General features: G+C 36.8%; 1 protein-coding gene across 12 annotated transcripts in view; it reads right to left on the reverse strand.

Annotated features, from left to right (window-relative positions):
* Positions 1 to 10,527, reverse strand: part of POU2F1 (POU class 2 homeobox 1) — a 121,774-nt gene that overhangs the window by 98,710 nt on the left and 12,537 nt on the right. For 4 of the 12 annotated variants that reach the window (XM_087894975.1, XM_087894974.1, XM_087894981.1 and 1 more), the window contains exon 2: positions 5,097 to 5,186. The exons of the other annotated variants lie outside the window; for them this stretch is intronic. The gene's annotated coding sequence lies outside the window, so the exon portion shown is untranslated. The remainder of the gene's footprint in view (positions 1 to 5,096; positions 5,187 to 10,527) is intronic. 12 annotated transcript variants of the gene reach the window in all.

The raw sequence follows: 10,527 nt of genomic DNA on the forward strand, positions 1-10,527 counted from the left end.
GCCAATCTGGAATGTATGACCAAGACCTCTTGGTGATGTGTTTGTAGAAACCAGAGCAGAGGTGATGGTGTGGACAGTAGTCCATGAGCTCTGGTAGTTTCCAGGATGTGCTGCTTTACAGATAAGCAGATGTGAAGCCATGTTTGTGAGGTTGGGCTGTGGGAATCAGATAGGCCTGCTGCTTGTATTCTCACCTGCCTGCTGCTTGATTTTGTAGCCAAATTGCGATTGAGTTCTCTGGATTATGGTATTAGGGGACTTCAATCTGTCTTTGCCTGGCCCAGAGCTGGAATCAGCTCAGAAATTCATGATCAACATGACCCTGACCTAGATTATTGATCATCTAATGCATAGTGAGGTTATATTACATCTGATTTTTATCTCAAGGCAGCAGCACATAATCTGGAGTTCAGGATGCTGTTACTGTCCTTCGTTGCAGAGAGGTCTATTAACCTTGGGAGTTTTTTCTGGATGTCCCAATCCCTGCTACAAGGAGGACGGACCTATTCATTTGATCCATTCCAGGCACCTAATAAACCAAATGGGGTTCTTAAAACTCTGGTGCATAGTTCATTGTCGCTCCCGGAAGGACTGGAGTATCCCTTATACAGTCACTATGAATATTATGCCAAGCATCTAATGGATAAAATGCTTTGATCTGCTTGGAGTTAGACTTCAACTATGCTGATCTTATGGAAATGACTGGGGTCCTGTTTTGCCCCGTTATCTGTGTGGAGTATGATCCCGTTACACCCAAGATAATGGACTGGTCTTTGATATTAAGAGATTGCTTGGATGCTAAAGCTTTATCAAATATTTTTCCAATAAATACAGTGGAGCAAAAAAGTATTTAGTCAGCCACCAATTGTGCAAGTTCTTCCACTTAAAAAGATGAGAGAGGCCTGTAATTGACATCATAGGTAGACCTCAACTATGAGACAAAATGAGAAAACAAATCCAGACAATCACATTGTCTGATTTGCAAAGAATTTATTTGCAAATTATGGTGGAAAATAAGTATTTGGTCACCTACAAACAAACAAGATTTCTGGCTCTCACAGACCTGTAACTTCTTCTTTAAGAGGCTCCTCTGTCCTCCACTCATTACCTGTATTAATGGCACCTGTTTGAACTTGTTATAGTATAAAAGACACCTGTCCACAACCTCAAATAGTCACACTCCAAACTCCACTATGGTGAAGACCAAAGAGCTATCGAAGGACACCAGAAACAAAATTGTAGACCTGCACCAGGCTGGGAAGACTGAATCTGCAATAGGCAAGCAGTTTGGTGTGAAGAAATCAACTGTGGGAGCAATAATTAGAAAATTGAAGACATACAAGACCATTGATAATCTCCCTTGATCTGGGGCTCCACGCAAGATCTCATCCCGTGGGGTCAAAATGATCACAAGAACGGTGAGCAAAAATCCCAGAACCACACGGGGGGACCTAGTGAATGACCTGCAGAGAGCTGGGACCAACGTAACAAAGGCTACCATCATTAACACACTACGCCGCCAGGGACTCAGATCCTGCAGTGCCAGACATGTTCCGCTGCTTAAGCCAGTACATGTCCGGGCCCGTCTGAAGTTTGCTAAAGAGCATTTGGATGATCCAGAAGAGGATTGGGAGAATGTCATATGGTCAGATGAAACCAAAGTAGAACTGTTTGGTAGAAACACAACTCGTCGTGTTTGGAGGAGAGAGAATGCTGAGTTGCATCCAAAGAACACCATACCTACTGTGAAGCTTGGGGGTGGCAACATCATGCTTTGGGGCTGTTTCTCTGCAAAGGGACCAGGACGACTGATCTGTGTACAGGAAAGAATGAATGGGGCCATGTATCATGAGATTTTGAGTGCAAACCTCCTTCCATCAGCAAGGGCATTGAAGATGAAACGTGGCTGGGTCTTTCAGCATGACAATGATCCCAAACACACCGCCCGGGCAACAAAGGAGTGGCTTCGTAAGAAGCATTTCAAGGTCCTGGAGTGGCCTAGCCAGTCTCCAGATCTCAACCCCATAGAAAACCTTTGGAGGGAGTTGAAAGTCCATGTTGCCCAGCGACAGCCCCAAAACATCACTGCTCTAGAGGAGATCTGCATGGAGGAATGGGCCAACATACCAGCAACAGTGTGTGCCAACCTTGTGAAGACTTACAGAAAACGTTTGACCTCTGTCATTGCCAACAAAGGATATATAACAAAGTATTGAGATAAACTTTTGATATTGACCAAATACTTATTTTCCACCATAATTTGCAAATAAATTCTTTCCAAATCAGACAATGTGATTGTCTGGATTTGTTTTCTCATTTTGTCTCTCATAGTTGAGGTCTACCTATGATGTCAATTACAGGCCTCTCTCATCTTTTTAAGTGGGAGAACTTGCACAATTGGTGGCTGACTAAATACATTTTTGCCCCACTGTAGATATTGTATGATTGCATGTCCAGCCCTCAGTAATCCTCTGGTACTTCACCCATTCTCCAGCAGTTTTCCAAGATAATGGCCAGAGGCTTTGCAAATCTACAATGCATTTCTTAAAACCTTAAGATGTAATTTATTTGAACTCAGAGAAGTGGATGTTTTGCATGGTCAATAATATATTTCCCCTGCTTCCATCAAACTTGGTAGTAAAATATTTTTTTTCAACCAGCTGATCACAACCGTCTTGAGGGAAAGCATCCTCTTCTCAGAGAAGACTAAGCAAAAACAGGAGTTGACTTATTGGGTTTATTTTGGGTTAGTTGGTTAGCTGTTAACCTTTTGCCATATTTGAATGTGTCTGAATAAATATTTTTTGTTGTATTTAAATAATCTTTGTTAATGTAACTTGAATAAAGCTTTCCAGATACTTTATCTGGATAACTTACATATATTCTTCCTTGATTTTTACTAACTTTTAATGCATCCATAGGGACTTCCTCTGTTCCATTGTTTTTACTTTTAAGTGTCTTCTTTTATAAGAACTTCTATCCTTCTTAAGCTTCCTTTTTGTGTTAATATCTTTTGTCATAAAATCTATATACTGCTAGAATTCTTGTGTAATCTTTAACTGGCAGAAAGAGTGCATCCTAGGGCAACAATGTTTGAACCAACGTACTTCAAATATGGTAATTTACAGAAAGTGTCCAAAATCTGGATGGGATTGAAATTTGGCAAATTTGTGGTCACATGATTGCTGTTGTGTAGACCTGTCTTAGCCTTCCAGAGGCCAGATAAACCAGCTGTCCAGATAAACCACCTATTCCTTCGGTCAGCTATTCCTATCTAACTCTCTCAGTAGATAGGTCCAACCGTTCAAACCAGCAAGAGGTTGGAAGCTGCTTCCACCGCTTTTCTCTTCTTAGTCTTTCTGTTTAGATAAGGAAATATCTCTGGAACAATGACCCAATGTGTTACAAGTTGTCTAACTTTACTTATAATTGCTGCAAATTAATTAAAAATGTTCCTTAAAGTATGTAATTGACTACAGTCAGTTTTAATCTCCCTATACGATTTCCAACAGCACAAGAGTATCCCCCCCATTACTTAAATCTACATCATCCCTATTCATTAGGTTTAATTAGAATAGCGGACCCCTTTGTGCTTGTATCTGAAAGTATAAGCCATATTCCAAAGAAATGAGGAAGTTCTGGAAAGATCATGTTGGTAACTTTCTCCAAATAGTTGGATTAATGATAGCTCCCACCCACCCACCTTTACTATATGCTTCTTTAAAATACTAGCAATTTGCTTCTGAAAACTATTATTCATATCATCTTAGTTGGATGGCTTAGTTATGGTATTGACATATGGTATTGCTCTTATTTGTCCTCCATTTATTTTAATCCAGATACTCTTGACAATATTCTCAGTTAAATTTACTTTCTATATAGTTATGGATATTTAATGCAACACATTTCTGTAACATCAAATCACAAAATGATTCTAATGTTTTTGCTCATTTTTAATAAGTTATACTCATCTACTATACAGTATTGAAAATTTAAAAGCCATTTCCTAAGAATTTAAGTAGATCTTTTAAATTATATTTGCTTTCTTTTAATACTTCAGACCTATCTGATTATGAGCAGCTTACTGGTAGTTGCAAGATGTTGGCAATACTTAAAGACAATTGGGTACAGACTTAAATATTGTAGTGAAAACGTTTCCACTGAGCCTAGAAAATGCTAAATGAAAGACTCTTTATCTGCATGGTTCTGACATAGCCATTTACTACGTCTAGTCTCATGTATCCAAAATAAAGCTATAAAGTTGAAGAGGCCCTCTCAATTTGTCTCTCAATTTACTTTTGTTAATGCATAAATCCTTAAATTTTTAATTCTAGATTTCCCCTCCAACCTTTACAGGGTTCAGTTTAAAACCCTTGTGATCAAATCCAGCATGCTTTTGTGAATGCATAAATCAATGCTTGTGATATGCAATCAATCTGACACAAACAATCCATTACCAGGCAATGTAGATTATGATCCCTCAAACCAAATAAAAATATAGACAAAATATGAAAATATATTTTAGAAGTTGCAAATATTAAGAGATACCAAATGCAAGCCTTACAAAAAACAACAACTGTGCAGGACTTTCAGGTAGGGCAATGGCAAGCTAAGACTCCATGAGGGAGGTTCTTAAAGATATCGATAGAGAGATAGACAGACAGACAGACAGGAAAAATATCTCTGGATTAGCTGAGATGACCTTACTTCGTCAATCTCACTTTCTAAATACTTTTGGATTTACAATTATTTCCAAGTTAAAAGTAGTCATCTAAGTAATGTTTGAAAAACTACCTGGTGAAGAAAAGTTCATCTCTAAATAGAAGAAAAAGAAATTTAGAGAAAAAATATAAAATAAAAGCCAAAAAGTTAAATAAGAATTTAATTCAAGAAAATTTTAAATGAATTAAGGGACAAGAAAAAAATTGGAATACTGGAATTTTTGCTAAGATTTTTAAAATAACTTTTGCTAAGGTTTTTGAATTTTAAAATTAAATTATTAATGAAAACAGAAGAAGATACATCTAGAGTGCAGATGGTTGAAGACAAGGAATGAATTCAATGAAACACAGGTAAGAGCTGCTATTAATGCCTACCTCATGGTGATTTGGGCAGCGAAGTATATGTACTTTTCCACACTAATTGCATCTGCAGATAATCGGCCAGCAACCCTCTTTAATCTCCTCCTGGGGAAGGAGATACAGAAGTCTACATGAAAGATCGTGTTGAGGAATCTGATTTTCTGAAAGACAAAATTGCTCAAATTCGTCCCCATTTAGGTGCTAGCATGGTTGCTGATCTGGTGGAGATACCTGGGGTAGCTTCTTGCCCAGTTATCTGGGAACAGTTTGACCCTGTTGCTACTGAGGAAATTGACCTAGGGAGTATGTGTGCAACTATTTGTGTTTTAAATCCATTCTCCTGCTAGCTTGTGAAAGTATCCTGGAAACTGATGATTAATGGTTCCCTATGGGAGGGGTGATGCCCCAGCATTTAAGGTGGTTGCCCTTTTCTTAAGAAGTCATCATGAGATTCAACCGTATTGGATAATTTTCGTCCTGTCTCCAATCTTTCTTTTCTGGGGAAGGTTTGTTTGTTTGTGTTTCATGTTTCTAAACTGCCGTCTCCATCAAGGAGCTTGTTGAGAAAATGGCTGTGTGGCAATTCCAGAGATTCCTGGATAAAATGGATTTCTTTCCAGTCAGGGTTCAGGCCTGGACATTGGATGGTAACATTGATTGTGCTTTTTGCTAATCTCTAGCGAGAGCAGGATGCAGTAGTACTTTAATCTTCATTGTACTTGATCTCTTAGCAGCCTTTGATGCAATTAACCATAGTATCTTTCTGGCGTTGCTTTGGGGGTTAGGATTGGGTTGTTCTGATCATTTCCTTCCTTTATGGTCATTCTCAGTCAGTGTTGATCCGAAGTGAGAAGTCTAGCCCTCATCCTCTACCAACAATCACTGCTCATAGTCACTCACATCCTTGTCACCTCCCATCTTCACTATTGCAATTCTCTCTACATAGGGCTGCCCTTGAAAAGTATATGGAAGATTCAATTGGTTCAAAATGCGGTGGCCTGCATGGTTTTGTGCAGGTCTACATGTGCAGGTTGTCTCTCTTGTGGGAACTGCATTGACTGCTGATTTGCTCCCGGATCCTATTCAAGGTGCTGATTTTCACCTTTAAAGCTTTATATGGCTTGGTACTAGGATATCTGAAGGATTGTCTTTTCCTAGTCACATCTACTCGACCCATTAGAGTGGGGAAGCAGAGAGTGCTACAGGTCCCCTCTTCTAAAAAGGTTCCTCTAGTGGGACCAAGAAGGGCCTTAGCCATGGTAGCTCCCTCCCTGTGGAACACCATCTCTGTGGAAATAATATTGATTTGTATTTTATTGTAAGGTCCTGAAGACCTGGTTTTGCCAATGAGCCTGGGGACTGTAGGGTGGGATGGAGCCCATCAAATGTCTTATATGATTGATTGTTGTCATCAGGTGGGGTGAAGGCTTATTGAGAATAGAATAGAATAGAATAGAATAGGAACAGAACAGAACATTTGTGGGAACATAAATTGTTTAATCTATCATAAAAGAGGTAACTAGTTGAAATTTGAGCAGGGTGGATAAAAATCAATGATTTTTTTAAAAAAAATCAGATTTTTTTTATTTAAATTGGATTTTTTTATTTTTATCGAATTTATTTTAATAAAAAACTTTTGGGGTAAAAATTTATCATAAAATAGTTTTCTATTTAAGATACATAAATAATTTAGTTTATTCAGCATGAAATGGAGCTTAGTTATGTAGCATGAGGCTGTATATTCTGCAACACTGGGACTATCGGTGAGTCAACAGTGGGTCAAAGGAGTAGCAGAGATGACAGTTGCTCTTTAAAAATTATGATTTAAATCGAGTTGATTTAAATCAAGCCTTTTTACTAGTGATTTAAATCATGATTTAAATTGTGATTTAAATCAACTCGATTTAAATCAAATCCACCCTGAATTTGAGTACTAAGAAATGAAGAAATCTGAAAATCTATAGAAACAATATTATAGGGGACTGAGTTCCAGACAGGAAAAAGAGACAAACCTTTTTTTTAAAAAAAAGAAAATCTTGGATTTGAAAGAGAAAGAGTAAAACTTACAAAATGACAGGTAAATTATGACATATGAGACATTTCAAAGGCTTTTTTCACCATATATTACTTAGCTAATTCAAAAAGAGTTAAAATACAAAATGCCAAAATATTTAAATGAAAGACAAAAAATAAAAACCACAACAAAGAAAACAAAAGACTAACATATATTTCAAGAATTGGGAGAGAAATTGGGAGAGAAACTGACAGCAATAATTGCTGCCTCTACCAATACATTTCTTGAAGAAGATCCTAGAGAGGAAACAAAAGATGAGAAAGAATAATGTGGAAGAATTTACAGACCAGCAGGATAAAGAGATGAACCAAATTACAGCTGATATAGAAACACTGGAAAATACAGAAATTGTGGATTATGAGATAGAAAAATGACCCGGCAAAGATTTATTAATGGATTTTTTCAAGAGTTTCTAAAGTTAGAAACCATAGTTGAATAAAGTATTAATTTCTTTTACTGTTCCCTATTGAAACATGCCTAATTGGCTTTAAGAACTATATTACATTTTTAAAAAAAAGGAAATACTATTTTATAATTTTTTTCAGGGTTTAGTATTTCTGTATAAAGCACAGTCCTTTGCAAAATTTCCATTTCTGTCATGCAATAAAAAGGCAGCACATTTCAGAACTGGAACACACAGCATCAACTAAATTTCCCGCACATTTTTTTCTGCATTGACTTTGAAATCAATGCAACTTCAAACACAGAAAACTGCCATGTATTTATCAGAAAATACATGTTTTCAAGCAAAATTCGAAATAGCAGCTGTCATGTTTTTATAATTTTGCTGGATAATAGTTGCATAGTTCTTTTTATGCATAGAAAAAATGGGATCCCAAGTTTCCAAAAACTAAACTGAAAGTTATCATCAACTTACGTGGGCATATCAAATTCTAAATATGGGAAGAACTGTTCTGAATTTGATTATCTCATTATCCTACCATCCTTCTCTGTTTCTTTCTCTTGATGCAAACTTTGATTCCTTTGTATCTTTATTCTGAAAGGCTTCTACTGAACACATCAATGTTTCTTTTGTACCAGGTAAAAATGGCATTTTTGGTAGTGAGCAGTAGCAGAAATGCTATTAAAATAGATCTATTCTGTCTCTCATATCAAAAGAAAGATTTTAAATTATTATAGCATACAGCTCTGTAACTGAAATAGACATACATTTTTAAAAATACATGTAAGAATTGGTTCTTTTAAAAGGATGAGGAAATCAGAAATATGAAAGACATTTATTCAGGGCAAAGAACAATGAGGAGAGATAAGACGATGGTGGATACCAAAAGCAAAAAAGTATATAAAAGTTAGTGAAGCCTAAAAACTGAAAAGAATAAAAAAAAAACAGAACATTTATAGATATAATGCAAGCTATATTTTTGAGTAGATTTTATTAGGGCTGTGCAGAGGTACTTTTCTCATACTGTGGATGAATTTACCAGATGGTATGATTTTACCTGGAGTTTGTTCTGAAGATATTTCAGAAACAAGCCCCAAATGGCTGTAAGGGTCAAAACATTTTTAAAAAAATATTCCTGGAAACCTATTAGCAACTATTGCAATACATACAGTATCACTGTAAAGATGGATGAAGCAGCTATTACTGGAGTAAAGGCAGCTGCATTTTGCACCAAAAGTGAAATTCCTCCAGTTTCCAACTTCTGAAAATTCTCTGGCTTCCAATTGCCCAGCCAGGAGAAATCATAAATCAGGAGGAATTTCAGAGGAAGTTATACTGTAATTGGGACAGATAAAGAACTAGATGTTTTTGAACAAGTAGTAACCCCAATATTTCATTACAGTGCGTTTAATCCCCTTAAGGTGTGCCCACAGCTCTAGACACTTGGAGGCAAGATAGAATTAGGCATCCCTGCTATACTGATGCTTCCTCACCGCAACCTGTTATATGATCTTTCCAAAGAGGTTCATGTAGATATTAAAATGTAGGATATATAGAATTTCTCTATCTGACAAATTTCTCAATTGTGAGATTCCAAATGGAAGGGTTTATTGTACCAACCTATCCTTCCCTGCCATCAGATATTTGAATCTTCTGGTCAGAATTATTTTCACTGTAAAGTAATGCTTTAATCCAAAATCTTCATATGCAATAAAAAGGAAACAATGACTAGCAGCGAATGCGGTTTAGAGATCAAGAAGGACCAGAAAAGATGCAGTTCCCAGATCTAGGTTTCCAAAATATATAATCTACCAGTGATCAATTCTACTTTGTTCTATGGCTAGGACTGAATCCTGACTGAAAAGGATCCAATTATCTATTTCTTAAGAGCCCTTTAAAGATAAAACTATGCCACCTTCTCAAAAACTTTCTCCAAAAAGAGTGGGAATCACTGTCAATTATTCAAACTACCTGCATCTAGGGAAAGTCTCTTCAAGAGGGTATACTAAAGCCTAAAGGCATTACAAGAAGTATTCAGTTTACAATATAATTGCAACCTGATATAATTGGATAAAATCCCACACTTCCAAAATGTCATCATACAAAACCTCCCCTTTTGTTTATGTATGTCATTTGTGATTCTGCCTAAATTAGGTGCAATTCATTTATTTTTAATGTGTTTAATTATTTCCTTTAAAATTACTTAAATGCATTACTTATTGGCAGAAAAACAGAATGTATTTTATGTATGTATGTATGTATGTATGTATGTATGTATGTATGTATATCACATACACATAAAGCTATAAAGGAAAAATAGACTTCACAGACAATAGACAAATTGGAATACTTAATGCTTATTTTCCAACTAGCTGGATACCCGTGCTTCGCTATGAAACTATGTGATGGAGCTTGATAAATCGTCACAGCTTGACAATTAATGTGTAGTTATGATTGGCCTCTCCTCTCCCCTTCTCCCTCAGCCTTGCCCTACAGAAGCCTCCCCTATCCTATCCCAATTGCTGCTGTGAAAGTAAAACTGTAAGTGAAACTCCTCTCCTCTGCTTGTGTTTTGCATTTGGAACAGATTTCTTTTCAGGTGGGGAGGGGGAGTAGAACTCCTTAGCATCAGATTAAACATTAAGTGTAAAATAAGTAAAGATCTTGGAGTGTACTTATTGTATCTTTCTACTCTAGGTTAGATAGGGTAGGCACATTTCTAGTCCTTTCCTGTAAACATTGCCATTTTATGGGAGCTAGGAGGCATGTCTTTTTTGTGGCAGCTTGTGCCCTATGCAGCACATTCTCCTCTTAAATTTGGCAGGCCTCAACTTTTCTAGTCTTCCATAAAGCACTGAAGATCTGACTTGTTCCCCAAGCACTGGGGTAAGATAAGGTGACTGCATATCAGAAGCTTAATATGGCACCAGGTTTCTTGTTTTAATAGTTTTAATATGGTTTTTGTATTA

The sequence above is a fragment of the Pantherophis guttatus genome, chromosome 5 (genome assembly GCF_059756535.1).
Source record: "Pantherophis guttatus breed Tessera chromosome 5, ASM5975653v1, whole genome shotgun sequence".
In the NCBI taxonomy this organism is placed as follows: Eukaryota; Metazoa; Chordata; class Lepidosauria; order Squamata; family Colubridae; genus Pantherophis; species Pantherophis guttatus.